Genomic DNA, 25149 nt, shown 5'->3' with positions numbered 1-25149 from the left:
TAAATAGCTTCGGCTATAGCGCGCTTCAAATATGGCACAAACGACAATTGTCAAAAACCCGTCGTCCTTCCTCGCTCCTTCGGGAATCTATTTCTTTAAAACCAAGCATGCCAGATGATTGAAATAAACGGCATCGTCCTTCGCAAGGAATGCGGCACCGCATGTAAAATTGCGAGAAAAAAATATTACGAATGTACCTCACTGCTTGAATCCAAATGAAACCGCCCGCCGGTCTTTCGAAGTTCCACGAACTTCGAACTTTTACCCTAAAAGCTCGAAGTTCGTCAAACCTTTGACGTTTCAGGAATCGAAAGTTCGACAATTTTTGAATTCTGTAGATTAATAAGATCGAAAGTTCGAAAATTTTTGAATTTCTTAGCGTAGGAAGTTTGAAAGTTCGAAAAGCTTCCAACTTTTTAGTGCAAGAAGGTCGAAAGTTCGAAAATCATCGATTTTTTAGTCTATCAAGTTCGAAAGTTCGACAAGCATCGAATTTTGCCGGGTAATAAGTTCGAAATTTCGGAAAGCGTCGAACTTCTTAGTTTGATAATTTCGAAAATTGACTTCCGTCGAATTTTTCGATATGGAAAGTTCGAAAATTCGAAATCTTTTGAACCAGTTCAATCGATCATTGAAACTTCGGTCGAAAAAAGTTCGCGGCGTACCTACACGGGATTAAATAAAAAGATGGACGACTTTATTTCACAGTATGATTGAATTTGTTTATGTGCCTAAATCTTGTCACTTTACCTGTTGATATTTCACGCACATTTTACGCCATATCGAAATAAAAGGGCACGGCGAGATTGGTGCGTTTTCCACCCATCGGAGATAACACGCCAGCTCGTTGTCCTTTCTGAGCATTGCACGGCGATCCGGTACTCAAACAGTTAGAAAGCAGTCCGCCAGTGCCATAGCCAGGAAATGTTTTCAGGGGATGCTTTCCTTTGCCCAGACCATTCAAAAGTAAAAAAAAAAAAAAAAAAATCAAGAAAGAGGAAAAGAAATCCCGCAAACACAATTTTAGCTGCTATTTTTCTGTTTCTCAGAAGAGAAGAATTCAACGTTTTTATTTCGTCCCTCCGATCTTTAAAGAGGGGAACTTTACTGTGGAACAACGAAAACACGCAATCATAAAATATAATAATGCGCTTTGAACAAAAAAGTCTAGACAGGCTCATAAAATATTCCGGGGCGTTCACTTCTCTGCGGAACACTGGGGTATCCAATGACTGAAAACTACGTAAGAGTGCCAAAGAATAGCGAAGTTTAGAACACGATTACACATAAAAACTCCAATGCGCACCGACCGGGGTAACGAGCAAGTGAAACGTCACACTTATTGTTCCTGCGCACATTTTTCAGAAATGATCGTGTTGTGGTCATGTTTCGGGTTTTTTCCGTTCTTCGTTGTCGTTTTACGAGAAAGTGGCAGAGAAAAGTACCAGTTGCTATCGTTTTGTGGGGTCTAAACATTTAGTGGAAGCCGCGGTCGGCCGATCGAAAGCAGCGAGAGGACCCTTTCGGAGCTGTCTTGGATGTTCCCGTGAATGTTCAAAAGCGCAACCCCTATTAGCGATGTGCTCGGCCAAAAGCGTCGATGTGGTCGGCTTTCCACGATTGGCGGAACCATGAGCTTATGAGCACTGTCAGATTGTCAACTTTGACGGTGTTAGTTTCGGATTGCGATGGCTCCTAGCTTCTACTGTGCTTTTTAAACACACCATCGAACTCGTCGTCGCACCCGATGGTAAGTAGCCAGAATAACAACTGGTGACGTCATGGCGCGGCAAATCCCAGTCGTGACGTCACGGAGGGAAACCATAAGAGGGCGCCACCGAAACATCTCGGCGCTAATACTCCGTTCACCCTTAGCTGAGACTAGAAGCTCCGCCTTCAGCGCGAGCTTTCTGCCCTTGCTGGCACAAGTCTGAACGCGCAGGCGCGCGCAAACAAAGCACAGCGGAAGACAGCGAGCTCGTGCTGAAGGCGGAGCTTCTGGTCTGAGCTAAGAACGGAGTAGCAAGCGCTCCGGGGACGTTGAAGCTCTCAGGTATGGCTTCCGTCTTCGGAGTCTCGAGACCGAACGTTCCGCCTCAGCGACGCTAACGGGCATGGTGGCCAGGATTTGCAGCAGGCGGTTGACATTAGAATACAAGGCCTGGGGACCAAGGCAAGTTGTCTCTACCGGTGACACGCGCTAAGCGGTGCGGTCCCTTCACATCTGTGTCCAAACCAGAACTTCCTCAGACAGTTTGTTTAATGAAACGAATGCTCCGCACAGGCTGGTGATTGGCCCCACCTGAGGATTGCGACATTGAAACCGACGTCGTTGGCCATGACATTGCTCTCGCCTAGGGCGGACGATACTGCCTGACGTGAATGTGCCGACTCTGTTGGAGACGTTGATGGCACGCTTGAAGTTGTAGGTCAGTAATCATTCTTTAAAAAGGCGTCAAGCGACAGCTTTAACTATTGAATTAATTTTTGAGAGTCTATATACGTAAAGGAACTTTCACGACTCACGTGTTGAACGCAAAATTATAAACATTACATACTGCAGCGATTAAAGAAGTAACCTCGGTACGAAGCATATGCTGCCGCTTTTCTCTCCCGCTTCTTTTTTTTTTTTTACATTTTTGTATGCCCCCAAAACAAATAAAAGACGGGACAAAAAAAAAAAAAAAAGAAAGCTAAGCTGTTTGTCATTTTGTCGTCCTGTTTGTAGGGTTGTAGGGTTTGCAAAGTCAAAGTATTGCTATTTTGAAATTTTGTTTCGCTGCCCTGATAGTGGCGTGGAGTCCTTGAGGCTCAAAGAGTAGGGGAACTTTAGTCAAGCCGCCTGCATTCTCCGAGGCGAGGCCAGCGTCCTTCGAGTTTAGGATTTCGCGGCTTATGTGACGTCAGGAGCGGAGTCAGCCGCACCTGCGAGCCCGAAGAAAGGCTTGGGTTGCTAATAGCACTGTGGAGTTTGGCGAGAGCTCTTCGGAAAGCCGGAGCCGGACTTCTATTTCTCACGCTCACGCAGTCCACGGACAGTGTTGTCATCGTCGTTTTGCTTTGGAATGTTCCGGCCCCTCGCCGTAGTGGGTTGTCGAACAGAAAGAGAAGCACATAGGACTTTTAATGCCTTCACAAAACAAGAAAAAAAAAGAGAAAGAAAAAGAAAAAAAGAAGCTGACAATGGAAAAGGGAAAGGGGAGAAAGAGGAAAACCATGCAATTTCGAAGGTGTTTCGACCCTTGAACACGACCTGGCTACGCCACTGTCTGGTTTATCAGCGCGGCCAACCAGCGCACCCCGACGAGCTGCCACCTTGAGCATGCGTGTCTTCACGGCAACCGCGTCGTATTTACACGTACCGTATGTCGGATTTACAGTCAATACCTTTTCGTTCCCGTGGTTTGGACCCGCTTCAAAACAACGATTCGGGGTAGTGGTTAGCAGACCGAAAACAAACAAATGTTGGGGGATAACGAATGCAGACCAGGATTTATTTTCTCCAAAATCTCACACAAATGTGACAAAACACAAATCACACTATCGGGTTTGTCGAAACTAGCTGCTTGGCAGATTTTCCGGAGTGGTGTCAAGCGACTCTTGTGATTCCGCCGGAATGCTTCGTTGAAATCGATATTCCACAGCGACCTCTTTCTGACAGATGGCCAGTCTGTTCGCCGAGTCAAGAAACTGACACCGAAGAAAGCGGATGAAGCCTAATTACACAACGTACGCGTTTGACATTGTAGCGCATTTCACAGAACCTTTACAAACAATGCAAAAATTCAGTCCCACTTTCATCGCGTACCGCTACTATCGTTTACCTAGCCGAGGCACTCCAGATGAAAATTTCTGGCCGGCTTGGTTAAAATGTTTCATTGGGTCCACCGTTCCCGTACATTCGATGGCGCTTGTTTCGACCACGACCAACTCTTGGTCGTGGTTTCGACCGGGAACGGCTGCCATATACGACTAGCACATGATCAAATATAGCACACACATGAGGTCATCCTTAATTCTAATTAACTCTACCTTTGGCGCGCCATGGAGATTCCCGCTTGTGCCGGCACCCCACCACCACCAGCTCGCTAGGCAGATAGGCCTAACGGCGGTAGCACATCCTCGGAGCAGTCCACGTCCACAATCGTCCAGTGAGCGCACGAACGTTAAGTATCCACACCAGCACGGGAAAACGTGGACAGCAGACGACACGCGGCAAGAACGGCAGGTTCAGTTCGCAGAAATGAGCGCCTCGAGCACCACACTGGCCCCAGCTGCCCCGAATTCCGTTCCCGTACATTCGATGGCGCTTGTTTCGACCGGGAACGGCTGCTTTAACGTACGACTAGCACATGATAAAATATAGCACACACATGAGGTCATCCTTAATTCTAATTAACTCTACCTTTGACGCGTCATGGAGCTTCCCGCTTTCGCCGGCACCCCACCACCACCACCACCGGCTGTTAGGCCTATGGGCCCGGGCTCGTTCACAGATAGGCCTAACGGCGGTAGCACATCCTCGGAGCAGTCCACGTCCACGCGCACAATCGCCCAGTCGAGCGCACGAACGTTAAAAATGCACACCAGCACGGAAAAACGTGTAGAGCAGACGACACGCGGCACGAACGGCAGGTTCAGATCGCAGAAGTGAGCGCCTCGAGCACCACACTGGCCCCAGCTGCCCCGAATTCCCGAATGGGGCGCTCGCGCGTGGGCTTCTGGGTAGTCACCGCCGTCGGGCAGCGCTCTCCGGGCTCGTTGACGACGCGAATAGAGCATTCTTGGCGGCGACGTGCAATGTTCGCGCTCGTCGCTACGAGTGCACAAAAATTGAGAAAGCTGCCACGCGCCACCGACCTGTGCGCACCCGAACTCGTATGGACCAAGAAAACGCAACCTACGTATCCATCCGTGGATCGCGCCGTGTTTATTTACTTTTTTTTTTTTTCTGCTGTGGCTTGGAATGGGGAAGAAATCTGGCCCCGCCAGGTACCGACGTCGGTATTTCCAGAGGGGGGAGGTTAGCGTATCAGATGTCTTGTGAAACCCCCCTCCCCCCCACCCTTTCCCTTTGTTTTCCCGCCCTAAATTTTTACACATGCACAAATCAAGAGGTAGTCAGAACATCTAGACAAACCCCCCCCCCCCCCCCCCCCCCCCTCTTAATCCGTCACTGGGCTCCGCGAACGGCTCGCTTATCCTTTTGAGATCGCTTGAAAGCTTTCTCGAGAGGCCGTTGGCTGTGTTTTTCGTGAAAACCCAGGGAGATGCAGACGCACATTTTTCGGTCCTGTTCAGACGGCGCATTCATTTCACGAAACTCGTTTCGCGAGTCAAGATGCGCCAGAAAAATGCATCGTGTGAAAGGGCCTTTAAACAACACACAATGGTTGCACTATACTTGAGTCTGCCCGAAAAGAGCTGGATTGTCTTCTGCTTCCCCATAGTACCCTCAACTTTTGAGTATTCGCCAGATTGAGCGAAAAGTTCGTACTTTGTGATTGGTTTTTCACTGGTGTAATATTTGTTGTTCAAGAGCGTCGGGATTTTGTACAAAACCCAGCCCCAAAACGTCTTGGACCCATTATAACGACCTCTTCCACGACGGAAAACCCGTTGGTGCCAGAGCCGGGACTGAGCGGGACGGGGGAAACGCCGGCGGCGTCAATGGCGGCCGATCTCCCGCAGACGGGGGGACGGATGGGAGTATTTTCAACTCCCATTTCGTCTTGCGGAGGGAAGGAGGGAACAAGAACTCCAGTTTAAAATGGGAGTAAAATCAGTTGTTGTCGCTTTTATACCTCGTCTCTTAGCGACCAGAGTAAAGTGGTGGTTTCTAGTTCTTATACTCCCATGTGCGGGAGTGAATGCTTTAGGCTTGGGAGTTTAATCGGTATCTTATTCTTTAAAACCCCCATCCGGGCTACTTTTCGTTTACAGTGTAGAGGGCAACGAAAATTACCTTAAAACTCAAAATATGGAGATCTTCAAAGATTCATAGATCGTTCAAGAAACCCCACCGTTTTTATATAAAAAAATAATAAACAAGCAGTGGGAACTACTCTTAGTACATGGTACTTAAAGTACTACTGTTTAGAAAAATTGTACTTTACTTGAAGTAAATTTTCTGATATGTACTTCTATTTTTCGAGAACTCCCAACTTTAATGTACATTTCTCAAATTTGAAAACAAATGGCGGTATTGTCGTGTGAAGACGCGCCCTTTCGAGACGTCATCTGGTCATTTCTCTGAGTGAAGTAATGGAGGCTGTAAGACCAAGGGAAACAACTGCCTTTAAGTTAATTGTGTTAAATAGCTCGTCAGCGAGAGTTAAACAACTAGCCTGCGGCGATTTGACCTTAAACAATATTTGCTGCCATTAGCTCCATCGTTACCGGTAACGGGTTACCGGTAACGATCGAGCTACTTTCTTCAGTAACGTGTAACTGTAATTCTTTACTGGTTATTGAAGAAAACTTGTAACTTTAACCGGGTACTATTTTTTGAGAGTGACTGTAAAGAGTAACGTCGTTACAGGTACTTCTCAAATTTATGTGCAAAAATATTGCAAACACGACCGCCAAATCATTTGTCATCTATTGATTTGTGGGTAATTAACGTCGCAGGCTTTCCGGGTGGTCTCTTCTAGTTGGGGGCGGTGAAATGGAAGAGCGCAAACGTGCCCGATATGGTTAGGAAGTGGCGGAGGAAAGATCGCAAAAGCCGTTTGAAATTCTACGCACAGTGGCCGCTTTCACCTCGATCAGGGCTCCTTTTGCACTGCTGCTGTGTTCCGCGGGTTTGACAAAGGGACGTTGCCGCTTCATTGCTCTCAAAGTTTTCAAGAGAAGCTTCTTGTTTCATGAAAGATTGTGCGCGCGCAGTATAAGACGGTTTGATTGACGAGTGGATTGGAGTGACACGTCTACAAAGCTGATTGCTAGGTATTACTTATATTATTATTGTCTTGACATATGCATGATGTTTGTAGCTTCCGTCCCATTTCGCCTCACAAAAGAAATTCAACGTTGGAATTCACCGATTGTATAAATACGCCACCATGATTGGATATACCCGAGATCTAGACGAGTGATGTTTTATTCGTGTATACGTTAAGGTGGTCGAGCTTAATTTTGAACTTTTTTATATGTCTTTAAATAACTAAAGTCGCCTGTTATTTTTGTCAAATAACCATAAATCCTTTATCATATATTAAATTTACCCTTTCAGGGAGCAGTTCATGGTAAAAGTTGAATTAGGAAGTATCAAACATCTCAATATTGGTTATTAGGAAAATCTTAGTTTCTCAAGAACTCAGAACGACACGTCTTACGAAAAATGTATGTTAAATTAGATGCATATTAAAAAAATCCTTTTAATTTTTTTTAATATTGTTTTGTTATATAACGGCAATGTAACGACGTTAATTTAGCGATGTATATGTAACTAAGAATTTAATCTTTAAATTCTGTAACTGTAACTGAAGCAGGGTTACTTTTTCTCTGAGTAACTGTAACTGTAACACTTTTACATTTTATCAGTAGCTTGCCTATGACTGGTTCTACCCTCTTTTCAATGACGACCACAAAAACAGGAAACATGCTGCAATAAAAAAAGGCCATAGTCAGTGAAAGTTTAGCATCGAAGGACGACCGTGTCCAGGGGTGGTAGACGTTTTTTTTAATTTTCGAGAATGACTTGTTATAACTTTCTACAGGAACGAAGCTGCGCCGAGAAATTTTACATGGATGCGCCCACGATTAAAATACACCTTTGTTGAAAACGTCAGCTTTCTACGTGCAGGCGCCCGATTTTTCAGTGCATTCTACATCGACACCGTAGATCGATGCCGCCGCATAGCAACTAGTATTGAATCAGATTGCGTCAACATCTCATTGCTTCGTGACAAGAATTTTGGATGAATTTATGGGTACATAGTAATAACAAACCTTCTATAAACAGGAAAATCTTAATATTTTTTTTTCAATTTTAATATTTTTTTTATTCCCGCCCCTCTCATATCGACCGCTAGCAACCCCCCCCCCCCCCCCCCTTCCCCACGTAAAATACTCTTCCGGGGTTGCTGTAATTTTTCCGTCGTATACCAAAAACCCGATTCATCCGTCCATGTTGGAATACCCCATGCCAGCTTTTCCCTTTCATTTTGGCGGCTGATCCTATTTCGAGCTGCACAACAGCTTTCTTTATTAATAATAATAAACGTATAGACTGAAAAACACCTAACATAATATATATATTAATGGCACGCTCTGAAATTTGCAATATGTGGCAAACTAAAAATTCCACGAAGGAGTGATTTTATGTCCCCAAGTCTGACATTGCAAATAAGGAAAATACACCAGTTGCTAAGCACTTCAATTCTGACGTATACTATAAGATCAAAGTGCATCCAGAAACTACCACCATGGAAATAAATTTTAAAAATGATTTAACACCTAAAAATAAAGACTCATATTCCATATCAAAATGTAGTTCGTTGGTTGTTGTTGCCTTTTTTTTTATTTTATTCAGGCAAACCCCAATTGCGTCACGTAATCCCGCAAAAAGAAAGAAGGGCAAAGAGGGGTAAGGAAAAGTAAAAAATAAATAAATAAATAAATAAATAAATAAATAAATAACGAACATATGCAGATGAATTGACCGGACTTAATCAAATAAATAAAAAAAAGTTTCAGGAACCCGCCGGAAGCCAAAAAAAAGGCGGAACCAGGATTTGAACTCTGAGCTTCCCAATGTCCGGTCGGGTGCACTAACCTCTTCACTCCTCCACTTTGGCTTTCTTGTGTTTCCTATATCTGTCGTATTAATACACAAGAAACGAAATGTATCCAATCGGAGGTGTTCTGGAAACACACGCCGCCGCGTAGAACGCGGTACGACGCTTGGTATCACGTGGTACCTGCTCGTTTGTGCTCCAGAAATCCTCCCACTGTTTGCCTCGTCCCGTGTACATGTAGTATTTTTTGTTTATGAGCTTTTAGAGACGCGATACCATCATCATCTGCGAGAATCAAGAGCCACGTTATTGAATATACAACACGGGCACTTCGAACCATCGTACTTGGTCACCGAGGAGGATATGAACGAACGCATGCAGATGAATAAACCGAACTTAATCCAATAAATCAAAGAATTAATGTTTTCAGGAACCCGCCGAAAGCCAAAATAACGGCGGAGCCCGGATTTGAACTCTAGGCCTCCCAATGTCCGGCCGGGTGTGCTAACCTCTATACCATTCCACCTTGACCTCCTGGCGTTTCCTATCTGTCTTATTAATGCACAAGAAACGAAATGTATCCAATCGTAGCGTTTAAAGTCTATTGGCCACGTGAATTCTATTTCCTCGGTAAATGTTTCGGGAAATAAACATACAAACAAACAGGCAGACTTTTTTTTTTTTTTTCGCAGGCAGGGGCTTGCGTTTAAGACCATTTCATGCATTAAAAGTCAGCAATTAAGACTAAACATAAACGAACGTTGCCAGCAATATCTTTTTTGTTGAGTCAGGAATAATTTTTTTTGTAATCACCTTTATCACGATATTAAAAAGTTACATTTCTTGTGTATTAAATTATATTTCATTTTTCTTACAATTCAGTTTACGGTTAGGGTATGCGTTTACTTAATAATAGGCGAATTAATTATTCTCAACCGGGGTTTATTTAAAAATTATACCTCACCGCAGGTTAAAAAAAAAAAAAATCTAACGTTCGTCGTAGGCCTTACCGTTACAATACACGAAACGTCCCGCACGAGGAACTCTTTTTTTTGTTAGATTTAAGGAAACTTTCCACATTCGCGAGGTTTCCTAACTGAGCAAGGAAAGGTTAATTTCGGCGCGAATGTGATCCCACTTTGTTCTTGGCTTTCCTATCAATTTCTATTGTTGAGTAAGGAGAGTTTATTGCCTTGCGTCCTCTACTTGTCCTTGAGTTCTATTACTTTACTGACGTTCAAGCAAGCGTCACTTCTATACGTAAGTTGCTGATTCCAAAACTGTAAAATGAACAATCGTCATTGTATGCCTAGCTGAGACAGAATGCATCGCGGAGGCATTGTTTGTACTCGTACAGTGAAGCAAGCGCGGGTTGTTTTGCTAGAAAAAGTAATGGTGGTATCACCGTGTTTTATACAATGTACATTCCTAGAAATTCTAGCAAGCTTGTTCGAAAACAGTTGTCTACATTGTTGAGTCATTTTCAAGCAATGCCCAGCATAGGACAGTTTTCATCACTCTAAAAAAAGGTGTAGTTTTACGCATTTTGCCACCCATACTACACACCAAAAGTTCAGTTCGACGTCCTTGCTTCAATCTAGCGGCCCCAACGTTTGCGAGCGGCTTGATAACGGTGCTATGTAACTTATTAAACAGATAAAGTATATACCAAAAGACTATAAAAAAAAAATAATAGCGAGGTTTCGCAGCAGGGCCAAGAAAACCCCGAGTTTTATTTTTTTTATTTAGTACATACTGCGGACCTTTCGAGGCCCAAGCATATGTTTTGCAGTCAGGAACACGTGCAGTAGCTTTTTTTAATAAATTGTCCCACTCGGTCATCAAGCCACTCGTAAAAGCTGGTATCACCTGTTAGACATGAGTGCACTGTACGACGGACTGAAGTTTTGGGATGGTATATGTGGCAAGGGGTGTAAGACTACGCCCTTTTTTTTAGTGATAAGCGGTCGACATTTCCTGACACACTCTTTAATTCAAACCAAAATTACTTGATTACTTAGCTGGATGTAGTGCAAAACCAATTGTCCGCTACATTTTATTCGTGTACCATTATACCGCTAGTGTAATCACGAGCTTAAACAAATATTCTCTCAAAGCACGCCAAAGAGGAGCGCGCCTCTGCTTATAGCCGATTCACACGACGGACCGAATCGCGATTTTCGTATGCGGACCGTGTACCACGTGACCGGCACGTCACCGATTCCTGCTATCCGCGCCTCGTCCGCTGAGGCGCGGACTGATAAAGTCGAGTGCCTTTTTCACTCGCGGACGTTTGGCGGGAGCTTGACTTGGAAACCGTTTAGTCTGAAACGGTGCATTGTTTTCTTGGTGTTTTGCTTCTGGGCGTTCAAAACCAAAATGGCGCATCGTAGTGTTTTGTGCGTTCGTTGGTTCATTCTGAAGTGCGATTCTTGGTTCCATGAGTGAAAGAAACTCCAGAAACTTGTCTTGCTGACGCGACGCAGGTTTCGGTACACCTCCGGGTTTGTGTCAAGAAGCTCCCGTAAAAACTCGTCTAGCACGCCGCGGTAATTCTTGCATGTCCAGCCAGGATTTCACCGAGCAAGACCTCTCTCGTGAATGTGGTGTGCTTGAGTGTTGTGGACGAGCGCAGAGTGCGTGAAGGCATCTCCAAACGCCCCTCCGCGGGCCCAGAGCTTCGTCGCGCCTACACCGAAGCTGTCTCGAGCAGGACAATTCCTGTGACATTGTCATGCTTTGGGCTAGTAAAGTTAGTGGCTCTTGGTGCGAAGCCTGCCTCGGTGTTTTGTCTCGATCTGTGCGTAACAGCGACGTACGGTTGTTAATCGCGGTAGCAAACGTCGATTTCTCTCTTGGACAACGGTGCCACGGTGAGATGTTGGAATTTCGCGGCACTGCGGGGCGGCGAGCAGGATCGGTCCGTCCTCGCTGGCGTCTGCTCGTCGTCTCCCTCGTGTGGATGCACTTGGCAGGAGGATGAACCGCGGACATGTCATCACGTGATCAATCCGTCCGCGTATCAGTCCGTCGTGTGAATCGGCTATTAACTGGTATCCACACGAAGGAGGAATTCGACGCTTTCCTCCGCGGAGCGCGGATCACGTGGGACATACGTCATCCCTTTTTGACGCCTAGCGGCGCCGTTCTCCTCCGTGGCGGGTGGCGCGGAGGCTTCGTGCTGTCAGCACGAAAGCTCCGCTCGTGCACGCGGCGGAGCCGGAGACAGAATTTCCCGGGTTGTTGACGTCACGACATCCGTCCGCGGAGTTCTCCTTCGTGTAGATACCCCTTTACGCACAGTTGTTACAGTTTTCACTGTAATAAACCATTTCTTGGACGTTAATTTTTTGTATATTCCCCACAATCATGTTGTTGCTTCAAGAACAGTTTTAATTTCTAAAACATCTCCAACTCCACTGAAAAAAAATAATTCCATTATATTCGAACTTCGTAATGAGCCGCTTCATAGTAAGTCTGCAGCGGCTATTACGAAAGAACAAATGCTATTTTGAGATTTTTTATGAAACATCGAGTGTTGATGGCACGATCTGTCAATGAAACGTCATTTGATGAACTGATTGCACCGCCAATGAGGGGCGACTACCGGTAGAATTTCGGGGAAAAATTCTGCCGGCTGCCGGGAGACTGGACACTACCCAAGAATTACCCCGGTTGTTGTTTGCTTTGCAATCTTCTCAGTTGTATAACAAGTGAGTAGTACTGCCTCTTCCCATATTGCAAATTGCTTAGTTTGTACTTGTCTACATAAGAGGTTGTATGTAATTAACTTTTAGGAGATTTCAAAACAATCCCTTGTGTCTGCCTTCCTTTTTGCAAACAGATTGGCGAGTGCATTTGCAAACAGCTGGGCACGTGCAACGGTGGTCTAACATCGGCACCAATGACGGCCAACATGGAATTGGGTTGCGCTTCAAGTATTGTCCAATATTACGCCGTCTTTGTCAATGTGGGAGCACCATTAGCTGGAACCATGGTTTAGCAATGGCTCAACATTGGCACCAATGATGGAGCCGATAATGGCTGGAACGATGACTGAACAATGGTCCAACATTGGCATCAATGACTGTGCCAACGTTGGATAGGGTAGCGCTTCCAAATTTGTCTGACATTAAAGCTGGTCTTTGCCGATGTTAGGCCAATGTCAGACCCACATTGGTGTGCTGCCTGGGAAGAATTTCGTTAAGCTAGTCATCAGGAAGAGGTTTGTTACTGTTACTATCATTATAGAGCACGCTAACCGCCGTCTAAACTGGGTTCTGCTCAGAGGCCTGGTGCATAAGACACTCAAGCTGGTCATCGCTCCACCACCTTCAGATGACAGCTTCCCGAGTTGCTAGGTTGTGTATACACCACGACTAGTTCGTTTCGTACACCACTGTTTGCCTCTCCGCAGGCCACGGAACTGGAAGCTGTTCCTCAAGGGTTGGAGGCGCGGGAAGGCAGATCCCCGGGCACTGGAGTGATGAAAATGCACCCACAAACTTCCACTGACGTAGCCGCGTTCTAGTAATATCGCTTCAAGGATATGGGGCATGGGGATTTAGAAAGAAATGGGAATCGACGGTGTTGTTTTCTTCTCGATAAGAACATATCTTCATTTTTAATTTTCAAAGCTGCATGTTTGTATACTCTTAGAATCATTGGGTTCCACTATTGCGATACTGACATCAAGTGTAGGACATCAAAAGTAATAGCAGCACACTTCCTCGGCCCATCCTTGGGCCAGCCTAGCGGAAGCTTGGTCCAGGCTTCAAAAGGGTTGGCTCTAGATCGCTCCATTGCGCTTCAGACGTATCGCTATGGATAAAGAGATACGTTTGTGCAACGTTTCTAAAACATGTGTACTTTGGGGTTAGGCGTCGAATAAAATTTTCATCTGAATATTCGGCACCCTTTGATCGAATAATTAATCAATTAATTCGTTTTGCTAATTTTCCGGAAAACCCATTTATTAAACAAATCGACCTTAACCCCCCCCCCCCCCCCCTCCCCCAAACAATATTTGCGTGTTTCTTTCCGTAAAATTGAAGAAAAAAAATATTCGGAAATCGCGCCAGATCAAGCTTTGTGAGCAAACTAGGGGCCCGGGGACACTCGTGTCGGTGTCTTTGCCTCCTGCGGACGCCGCCCAAAAACGCCCCGAGTTTTATGGCATCATTATTTTCATTCCTCTCCGGTTGTAATCGTCGCTATGGTCGATTACCAGTCAAAAATGTAATAGAAAATGCACCTCCAAGGGAATCTTGTATTCCTCCGCAGCCAATCGCGTTCGATCATTTCCGTGAGGTTACGACCTGCCTGAACCAATCTTGTTCTTCCGAAGGAATATTTTCAATATGGCGGCCGGGCAGATTTCCCTACGACTCCAACTTCTTGCAGCTATTATTCTTCACTTTACTCCGGTTTTACACTTACACGAGCGTACCTCACTAAGCGGTAACCACGTCCACTTTTTTCGTAATAGGTTCTGCGCGACCGCTTCAGATTCCATCGATGGCATTGTAATCGAAAAGTTCGATGTGGATGTAAATCTTAGCATCGTACGGCGGACGCCGTCTGCTTCTCTCTGCCTCAAATTGCGTCTCAACAGTGTAACGACATCGGCTCAAATTCGCAGTTGTTTCATGGAGCGACGTTAAAATGCAGCAGTCACAAAACTCTTCTTTATAAAAGTAGTAGTATGTATGGAAAAGACATGATTGAACCGCCAACAGAGTTAGTGTCTTCACCCGATTTCGATCGTATCTTTGCTGGCGTTAATAAATAGTCTCTTTACTGAAACCACGCCTTTGAAGCAATATGTATATATCTGTGAAATGTGGCATCCTTGTCTAGTTCCCGCGTCGCAATCAGCTGTACACCCTCGGATGCATCCTCCTACGCAATGATGAGCTGCTACATGCATGTGGCATGCAAATTATAAATCTAGTTATACGCATGTTGCAGACCTATATTTGATATTGTTTTATATTGTTTTAAACATTAAGAAGCTGATGTATTCTTTCTGACAAATTTCAGAGAATTTTTGGGGAAGGAGTTATGGTTCTCTCAAATGCCTCCGAACACTCTGCTTGCTCTGAGAGCACCTGAAAGTCGTATTTTTATGTATCGAAACCCGTTACCTCACGCGTGAGTTGAAGATTTGTGTTTAGAAATAATATAAAAAGTTAATTAATAATACATTTAAAGCAGATTTTTCTGTAACAGAATGGTTATAGCTGGAGGATTTCTGCGCGCTCTGCGTTCTTGGGAAGTTCCACGTGATGCCGCTTCATGACGACAAAAGTGGTGGCGTGGTCAGGATGGCACTTCATTCTTGCCCGAAGCGCCGTGGCGTGAAACCTCTCCTCGGTATTCATTTTGTACTGAAATGCTTTGCGAGGCAGCGGGGGGCACAAGAGTTTCCTGCATCCCGCGTACGCCTGCAGGACGCACTAATAGACCGAGACTCGTCGAGGTGAACCTCACTTCTTTTCATGCCTCGTTTTACAGCGATGTCCGTTGTGGGCTCTATTCTCCACTAGATATGACGTCCATTTTTGTCGTAGTTGATGTTTTAGTTGGGGTAAGTGGGCGTAGGGCGACTGCCGCAGATATCGCCAAATGCTTGAAACAATTCGCACGCCGTGCGGTTTTCCCAGGATTCAAACCTTGGCCCTCTGCGCGTAAACTGAGCACGTTACCACAAAGCTACGCCAAAGCATTTTTTTTGTCAAGATTTTTTTTTTCCATTTTATAAAGAATTATTCAAGATGTACAAATGGCCCAATCAAACTTTATAATTATACATGGTTAGCAAATACCCTCATACATTGCGTATAGGTACGAGACTAATTCTAGGCAACGTCAGCTACATTTTTGCTACTTCTGATGCATTCAGAAAAATTTTCAATTCCATTCTGATTTCGCTCTTGTCAGCTTGACCTCTATTATGTCGGGTTACTAACTCAGATATCTTACCACTTCTTCCAATCTTCGTCTTCAGAAACGGTAAGCATCCGTTGCCCTGCTGCCATCACGATATACAGGAAATTTACCCATGAGGGTTTGGCAACCCTTCTCTGGTTTTGGCCTTCTTTATTTACCCAACGTTGTAAATCCCTAAGACTGCAAGTGAACCGATCACGCTATCTAGGTTGTCGGAGAATCGTAATCTCCCAGAAAAAAAAAAAAAAAAACCGTATACACGTAACTCAGAAGCGTGTGTAAATGTTTCAACGGTCCTACAAAGTCTACAGTTCATTGACCATCATTCTTTTGATGCCTCAGAATTCAGACCATCCTTTCACTGGTTCGGTACTTGAACGAAAGCATGAATATAATGTTTTGCATTTTGGTGGTATTGACATAAGTTTAAGACTTTTAATCTTTTGCATACGACAATTCCGCCGTGGTTTATAAGGTCATAGGAGATATAACGAGTCTGGATACAACGATATAAGTGACACGCCCTGCAGCGCGTGTGGGGAACGGACGTGCCCTTCCGTCTTCCCCGGGACAGGAGCGATGTTCAACGGAGCGGCTGCCCTCACCACGGCGGCCGACCAGGTCTCCGCGGACTACCGTATGATCATGCCTATGCTACCGAGTGGAAAGAGGCTGGCGAGGACGGTGTTTCCACACGGGGACCCTCAGGGTAGGCCTTATCGCACGCAGGACTTCGCCGAAGCGCTTGAGGAAACTGTCGGCATGAAGCACGTGGTTGGACTGGGAGCTTTCCAGTTCAACCACGTGTGGGTCTGCACGCTGGACTCCACTGACAATAAGGAACGCCTCGTCGCTTTGAAGGAGATTACGGTGAAAGGAAAACGACGCATCATCATTGACCCCAACTTAAAAGAAGCCGTGGTACGAGTCAACTAGCTCCCCACGTTCATAACCGATGAAGAAGTGTGCAAGGCCCTCGTGGAGTATTTATTTGCAGGGCAAAATGGAAGTCTCCAAGTGGGGAATACGAAGTCGAAACGTCGGCAAGGTTTGTCACTATCACGATGAAGGTGGGAAAAGGAAAGAAAGACCTACCACATCAGTGGAAAGTGGCTGGATATCCTGTCCTTTTATATGTCCCAGGCCGACCGCCGATGTGTCTCCGCTGCGGCCAACTGGGGCACATGAAAAGGCAATGCCGGGCGTCCTGGTGCCGTCATTGCAGAAGTCACGGCCACTTGGAATCGGAGTGTGTTCCCACGTACGCCGCCAAGACCAAGTGCCAGGCGAGCATGCTGCTAGAAAGCGACGTCCTGGATGACGGGCATGTACCGGAAGCGGATCGAACGGCATGGACGAGGCGGGACGAGCGGATGCACCCGTCTCTAACCAAACGGAGGCGGCAGCGCCCAAAGAAAGCAGTGAAGAGGGATCGGACCCCGTAGAGGAAGAACAGGCCATGGACGTTGCACGCGCCCCAAACGACGCAGCCCCACCGCAGCGGCTGACCAACCCGCCAGCGCCGGCAGCCGCTCCGGGGAAAACGCGCCCACCAGAACAAGGGGCAAGCTCCAAGGGGACAAGCAAGGTCACACGCCAAAGTGCGCGGCAAAAGCCAAAAACGGCCGAGCAGTTTCCCCCGCTAGATGCACATCCCGGGGGAAGGGGCGAATCATCGGAGAACGCCGTCCCCCTGCACGGGGGTAAGGAGAGCATCCTGGGAGCCGTTTCGGCGCCAACTTGACTGATTAGCGCCGCCGTTTTTTGAGGTAGGAATCTTCTCTCAATGCGACCTCTCATACGTTTCTTCAAGTGTGCAACGCTTTTTCTTTTTTTTTTAGGGGACGGGGGGGGGGGGGGGGGAGGGGGGGGGGTGGTAGGGGGGAGAAAACTCAAGTGCGCTGCGGATGAACTTTTTAGCAAATAATGTGCCATGAACGACGATCAGTGCTATTATTTGCAAAGTGACGTTGACCAGCTTGTGTCTGGGCCAGACATGTACAAATTACTCAAAAAAGGTAGTTAAGTTAAGTTACTGAGTATCGACGTTAAAAGTAATTGAGGTAGAGTAGAAATTACGCATTTGTAATAGTAATTGAGTAAACTACTAACTACTGTAAAAAGTAGCGAGTTACTTTGAAGTTACTTTCGAAGTTACTTTTTTATATTTTTGTGGTAGCAAAATGAACAGCAGTTTTGATCAATGAAAAACCCTGCGAGCCTAAAATAAATGCAGTCTATTAATGGCTTGCGTTTTCGCCAAAATAGTTTATTCGCTCGCAGAAGCAATTGAGATTCAAAGTTCTTGATAGGAGAGTTTTCCCCTTTTCCTTCTAAGGACCTCCCTAGCCTAGCTAAATAGACGTTCCACCGACGGGCTGGATGGAACGGCATGTTGAATTTGAGAAACAGGCTGTGCAGGGTCGGGTAAGCGAGTGTCGGCATCTTAGGTGTCCATGACTAAACACGTGAGGTTTGCCTCGGGTAGATTGTCTTTTATAACAAACTTTCCTCCTATTTTTCTTTTTTCTTCGTCAAGTTGAGGTTGTTATGACTGGTCCCTCTTTATTCCGACGTCGTTCTGAGAGTACGCTGAGCGAGTGCGCCAGACCGCGCCACGACGATGAGATCATCCGAACGACTGCGCCTCCCGTTGTAGTGCTAGTGCTACGCTACTGAAAAAAAATTGTTTTAGTTTAACAGAAGATGAAAATGAGTATACTTCGCCGCTGACGCCGGGTCCAACAAAATTATCTCCCAAGGGTAACTCGCAATCCTCGCCGGCGACTACAATATTCTGATGCGCCTGACACGCCTGACAAGTAAATCGTTTTAGCAAAGAGGAGGTCTCCCAGGGCATGGATGGTCGGAAGGACGCGAAGGATTACGTGAACAAGCATCGTCGTTCGTATACAGTTGCAGCTGGAAGCGGGAACGTGCTCCCATGAACGGATTATCCGTGCCAGGGTTTGTGCGCGGGGGAGTCCGGCTTTGCAAAGGCGTATGCGATGACGACAAGGCGACCATAGGAACAGGCGCCCAGCTGCGAGGTCATTCCAGTAGCGCCTCCCGTGGAACCTACCGCTTGATTCAGAACTCCACTAAAGACAGACAACACGAAAACAACTCTCGGAGTGTCCCCGTCTTTCGCGGTTGCAGCTGGAAACGCGGCGCCTGCGTGCATTACCGGATTAGGTCAATACCCGACCAAGGCTTGTTAAGCATCTCTTGCTGCGTTCGTGCGTGCCGGTGTTATATTTTGGCTGCTCGTCGCCACCTTGGCCAAGGACGCCTTCCCGAACAAAGGGGCCCCTTGTTCGGGAATGCCTCTTTATCTGCCGGCGTCTTATTCATTTCTGCGCTCAAACGTTCGTGATGGGCAAAATTAGCACTGTATTATTTCGAAAGTAGTTAGTAATTTGAGTAGAAGTTACCTGAAAAAGTAGTTAAATTAAAATACTAATTACCCAAATCAAGTTGTAATTGAAAGTTACCAAGTTACTCGAAAAGTAGTTCAACTACAGTAGTTTGAGTAGAGTAGTTGAACTACGTCCAAGTCTGGTCAGGGCTCCCACCTGCTTTTCTGAAATGTATTCATTTAAATACAAGGTCTGTATTTAAATGAATACATTTAAATACAGAAAGGTATTTACTCGAGGCGTACTACATCTACATCTGTTGGGCAGACTGCATCAGTGAACTATCACTGACGTTATCGATCAAGAAAATAGATGTCAAAGAGTTGACAATGACAACCCCCCCGTCTAGGGTGGTCAGCGTTCAGCGGCAGGGTGTTGGATTCACGTGCCGAGGTGTGGATTGAGGTTGTTTCTTGTTCCTCTACCACTCTGGCTTCTAGTAAAAATCATAGTTGCGAGTTTTGCTTTAGGCCCTGTCCCGTTCTTCTTCATTCTTTTTGGGTCTGCGCTATCCTAAATATATATACAATTTTTTATAAACAAAAATGCATACTTTCTAAACAAGCTAAATCCGACCAATTTCTCTATCTTGTTTCGTTCAAAGGATGTTGATTGTCTGATCAACATACATATGAAACGTGTATTAGCAAATCATATTCTGCATAAGACGGCAATTCGTTCATTCAAATTGGTGGTACGCGATTAAACTACGCATACACACAGAAGCAGCTTTCACAAAACAAAAATGTATCTTTAGCTAGAGGCAGAAACCAGACACAGATATCTTTAAATTGTGGTAATGCGCAAATTCGCAAACAACAAAAAATGAGAAGTGCACAAACAGTGGTTAGGATTTCTTGTGCCAAGGCTTTTTTCCCCGTAAACTTCGCGTTGCTTCCATACTGTAAGATAACCAGCTAACTCGCACAACTTTATGACTCTTTGAACTGCATTCTTTATGCATCACGCCCTGTCCTTTTTAAGAGCTGTGCTTGTGCACTTCTTGTTTCTTGTTCTTTGCCGAATTAGCGCTGCTCCATTCATGTAAGTTTATTAACCATCTCGCCCAATTTTGGCCTTGTTATACCCCAGCTATCCTTCTCATAGTAACAAGGGGTAGGCAAAGTTTTGCTGCGGTAGGAGAAATCGCGGAAAAGCGGAGGCGTAGCAGGCCGGACGGAGAAATATAGATTGGATTTGGGGGAGGGGGAGGGGGGAGGGGGGGTTCTTTAGTAATTGAATTTAAAGAAACTGTCTCATCCTAAGCGTGATATGCAAATATGACCATTGCTTGAGCCCGGTCTCAGTAGGAGTTTGGGTGATCAATATTGGTTACCATGCTGCGAACATTCCTAATAAAACGCTTAACTAAAGTCGTAGAACATTTTGGAGAAGCACATCTGTAATTTGCAAGACCCACGTTTGCCTCCCATCTTTATCTTGAGAAAGTAAATACGCAGAAATATAGGCACGTTGTGTAGCGAATACTTCGAACAAGGCCACTGCGAGAGTTTGCAGATTTAAGCAGTTCAATTCGGGGAGGCCAGCGTAAAACTTAACAAAGTAGTTAGCGGTAATGTGTTCTTCAAGTTACTGCCTGTATCGAGTCCACCTCATCAGTGAACTCTCTGAATTATTTATTGATCTTGTTCAAAGTTAATACGTCCCGTTTCACCGGGTTCGCAAACAAACATAACCCTTGCACTGGACAGCGTGTTTGGGGTGGCGTGCCGGAAAGGGGAGGGTTCTCGTAGCATGCTGGGGGTTGAGAGGAAGCGCTCTATTCGACCATTGAGGTGAAGGAAGTCCTCTACGTGGGTCTATTATAGATGAGCCACACCTAAATTGCGAGCTTCTCCAATGAAGCAGTCAAATGCAAGATCAAGACATGCGTGAAAATAAGGTGCGTAATTATCAACCCATTCTAATGAAGAGATCAAGCTGAGATTTCTGTGGCTCCTACTGCATTTTCAGACAGAAAATACAACTATGTTCTTGAGACTTTTGGCACGGTCAGAGATATTCAAAGGAATGATGGCGATTTTACCAGCCTGAAGAGACTGAAACAATGACACTAGTCGTGACACTATCCTGAGGGAGCGTCTTTCTTTGTAAAAGAATGCACACTTACCTAACATCTATGGTGTGAAAACGCTTGTCACAATGCCTGGATGTGTTCCTCAGTGTCTACGATGTGAAGCCATCGCTCATATTCGTAGTCAGTGCTGTACACCCCGATGTACCAAGTGTTGGCGGTATGGGCATATTAGTGACAAATGCGTGAATGCGTACGCCTAGAAGCTGCTAGAAAATGCATTCCCGAAATCTGATCAAGGTGATGTCAAGATATTTGCAGAAAAAATAGATAAACAAGGATGACCATTCTCCACAAGGCTCTCCTGATATACAGAAAGACAAGGACATATCCGACGCTCCAGAAGACCTATAGATGCTAAACAGATTCTCGATGTAGAAAAGGATACAGGCTCAATGCAAAAATTGTCTTCAAGCCCTCGAAATGCCATCCTACCAGCAAGGGTAAGAACCCGAAGACACAACTTATGCAGACATCTGAGGACACAAAGACCAAGGCAAAGGTGGGTAGGCTAGCCCAGAATGTCTAACTCATCGCGACTGAGCAACAGATGTTTGCGGAACCTGCATGGGGGACTCCAAAAGCTTGCTTTTGCACAAAAGAAATAAAAAATAACTACAAAACAAGGCCCCAGCTTCAAGAACAAGTAGAAAGTATAAATTCAAGGATTGGATGAGAAATCTCGTAACCCAATCAGAACTCTACGCTAAACGCAACTAGACCAACAGATGATTGAGCAACAGATGTCTGAGCAACAGATGTCAGAGCAGCAATGCTCCTTATCTCGAAATTTCGACCTAGAATGTTATGGAAAGAGCTGGGGCGAGTCTGACTAGGCAAGGTCATTCTGGCCTCCTTATCTTTCACGCTCGGAGTAAGAGTGTAGGCGTATCTTTTAGATGATCGGAGAAGCGTATCCTCTCAATCGTGTATGAGGGAATATAATTACAACTCCTCCACAGAGAAATCGTTAAGAACAACATGGTGCACGATTTTGTGGTAGGGACATTTTGCGCGAAAGTATATAGTAAAACAACTACTTCACACAGAGGCATATTTTAGTGGAGGATTTTTATCTAGTGAAATTTCGAGGCACAACTCCCTCACTGCGAAAAATGAGAATGTCATTGGAAGCGTCAAAAACAGAGCCAGTCTTATATCGTTGTTCTCAGATTCGTTATATCTCTAACGACCTTTTTAAACCACAGCGGAATTGTCGTATGTGCATGATTTAAAGGCTTAAACTTATGTCAATACCACCAAAATGCAAAATATTATTTTCATGCTTTTGTTCAAGTACCGAACCAGTGAAAGGATGGTCTGAATTCCGAGGCATCAAAAGAATGGTGGTCATTGAACTGGAGACTTTGTAGGACCGTTGGAACGTTTACACATGCTTTTTAGTTACGTCTATACGTTTGTTTAGAACTGTGATATTTTAAAAAGAACACTAGAACTATTTCGGAATTTCGGAAATACGTTTTGACATTTACAATTCTCGGACCACTTAAATAGCGTGATCGGTTCACTTGCAGTCTTAGGGATTTACAACGTTCGGAAAAAAAAGAAGGCCGAAACCAAAAAAGGATTGCCAAACCTTCATGGGTAAATTTGCTGTACATCGTGATGGCAGCAGGGCAACGGATGCTTACAATTTTTGAAGACGAAGATTGGGAAGGAGTGGTAAGATATCTAAGTTAATAACCCGACATCATAGAGGTTAAGCTGACAAGAAAGAAACCAGAATGGAATTGATTATTTCGCTGAATGCATCAAAAGTAGAAAAAAATGTAGCTGACGTTGCCCAGAATTAGTTTTGTACCTATACGTAGTGTATTACGGTATTTGATAACCATGTATAATTATGATTTTTGATTGGACCATTTGTATATCTTGAATAATTCTATATAAAATTTTAAAAAAATCTTGATAGAAAAAATGCTCCGGGAAAAGCTTTGTGGTAACACGCTCACTTTACGCGCAGAGGGCCAAGCTTCGAATCCTTGGAAAACCGCAGCGGCTGGCAATTTGTTTCAAGCATTTGGCGATATTTAAAGCAGTCGCCCTACGCCCACTTACCCCAACTAAAACATCAACTACAACAAAAATAGGCGTCATATCTAGTGGAGAGAAGAGCCCACAACAGACATCGCTGTAAAACGAGGCATGAAAAGAAGTGAGGTTCACCTCGAGGAGTCTCGGTCTATTAGTGCGTCCTGCACGCGTACGCGGGATGCAGGAAACTATTGTGACCCCCGCTCCCTCGCAAAGCATTTCAGTACAAAATGAATACCGAGGAGAGGTTTCACGCCACGGCGCTTCGGGCAAGAATGAGCTGCCATCCTGACCACGCCACCACTTTTGTCGTCGTGAAGCGGCATCACGTGGAACTCCCCAAGAACGCAGAGCGCGCAGAAATCATCCAGCTAGAGCCATTCTAGTACAAAACAAAATCTGCATTAAATGGATTAGTAACTAATTTTTTATCTTCTTTCTTAGCACAAATCTTCAACTCAAGTGGGGGTACACGCGTGACGTAACGGATTTCGAAACATAAAAGTACGACTTTCAGGCGCTCTCAGAGCAACCAGAATGTCCGGAGGCATTTGAGAGAACCATAACCTTTTCCCTAAAATTCTCTGAATTTTTTCAGAAAGAATACATCAGCTTCTTAATGCTCAAAACAGTATAAAACAATATCAATTAAAGGTCTGCAACATACGCATAACTAGTTTTATAATTCCTATGCCACATGCATGTAGCAGCTCATTATTGCGTAGGGGGATGCATCCGAGGGTGTTTTGGGAATCACAGATTACTGTACAGCTGATTGCGACGCGGAAACTTGACAAGAATGCCACGTTTCACATATATACATACATACTGCTTCAAGGACGTCATTTCAGTAACACACTATTTGTTAACGCCAGCTAAGATACGATCGAATTTGGGTAAAGACACTAACTATGTTGGCGGTTCAATCATAACCATTCCATGCATACTACTACACTTATAAAGAGAGTTTGGTGACTGCTGCATTTTAAGGTCGCTCCAGGAAAACCCCTGCGAATTTAAGCCGATGCCGTCACACTGTTGAGACGCAATTTGAGGCAGAGAGAAGCAGACGGAGTCCGCCGTACGATGCTAAGATTTACATCCACATCGAACTTTTCGATTACAATGCCATCGATGGAATCTCAAGCTGTCGTGCAGAAACTGTTACGAAAAAACGCGGGCGTGGTTATCGCTTAGTGACGTACGCTCGTGTAAGTGTAAAACCGGAGTAAAGTGAAGAATAATAGCTGCAAGAAGTTGGAGTCGTAGGGAAATCTGCCCGGCCGCCATATTGAAAATATTCCTTCGCAAGAACAAGTTTGGTTCACGCAGGTCGTAACGTCACGGAAATGCTCGGATGCGATTGGCTGCGCAGGAGTACAAGATTCCCTTTGAGGTGCATTTTCCATTACATTTTTGATTGGTAATCGACCATACCGACGATTACAACCAGAGAGAAATGAAAAGAGTGGTGCCACAAAACTCGGGCGTTTTTGGGCGGCGTTCGAATGAGGCGGACACTGACACGAGCGTCCCCGGGCCCCTAGTTTTCTCACGAAGCTTGATCTGGCGCGGTTTTCCGAATATTTTAGAGCGCAGCTCTTAGGCGACCGTTTCCAGTTTTGAGCGGCGTCGCCGTTGGCGTCGCCGTCGGCGTAACCAAGGTCAACCCAAAGGTCACGTGACCCCCCAAGGTCACCTCAAGGTCACGTGACCCCCGTAGTCACGTGACCCCCCGAGGTCATGTGACCCCTTCCAAGGTCACCTCAAGGTCACGTGACCCCCAAGGTGACCCCCACGTGACCCCCCAATGTCACATGCCCCCCGTCACGTGGCCCCCTCCTCGACGTCACGTGACCCCCCTCCACCCCACGAGGTCACATGACCC

Source organism: Ixodes scapularis, unplaced genomic scaffold, assembly GCF_016920785.2.
Source record: "Ixodes scapularis isolate PalLabHiFi unplaced genomic scaffold, ASM1692078v2 ptg001522l_1__unscaffolded, whole genome shotgun sequence".
In the NCBI taxonomy this organism is placed as follows: Eukaryota; Metazoa; Arthropoda; class Arachnida; order Ixodida; family Ixodidae; genus Ixodes; species Ixodes scapularis.
The sequence above is the reverse complement of the archived record's forward strand: the minus strand, read 5'-3'. Positions refer to the sequence as shown.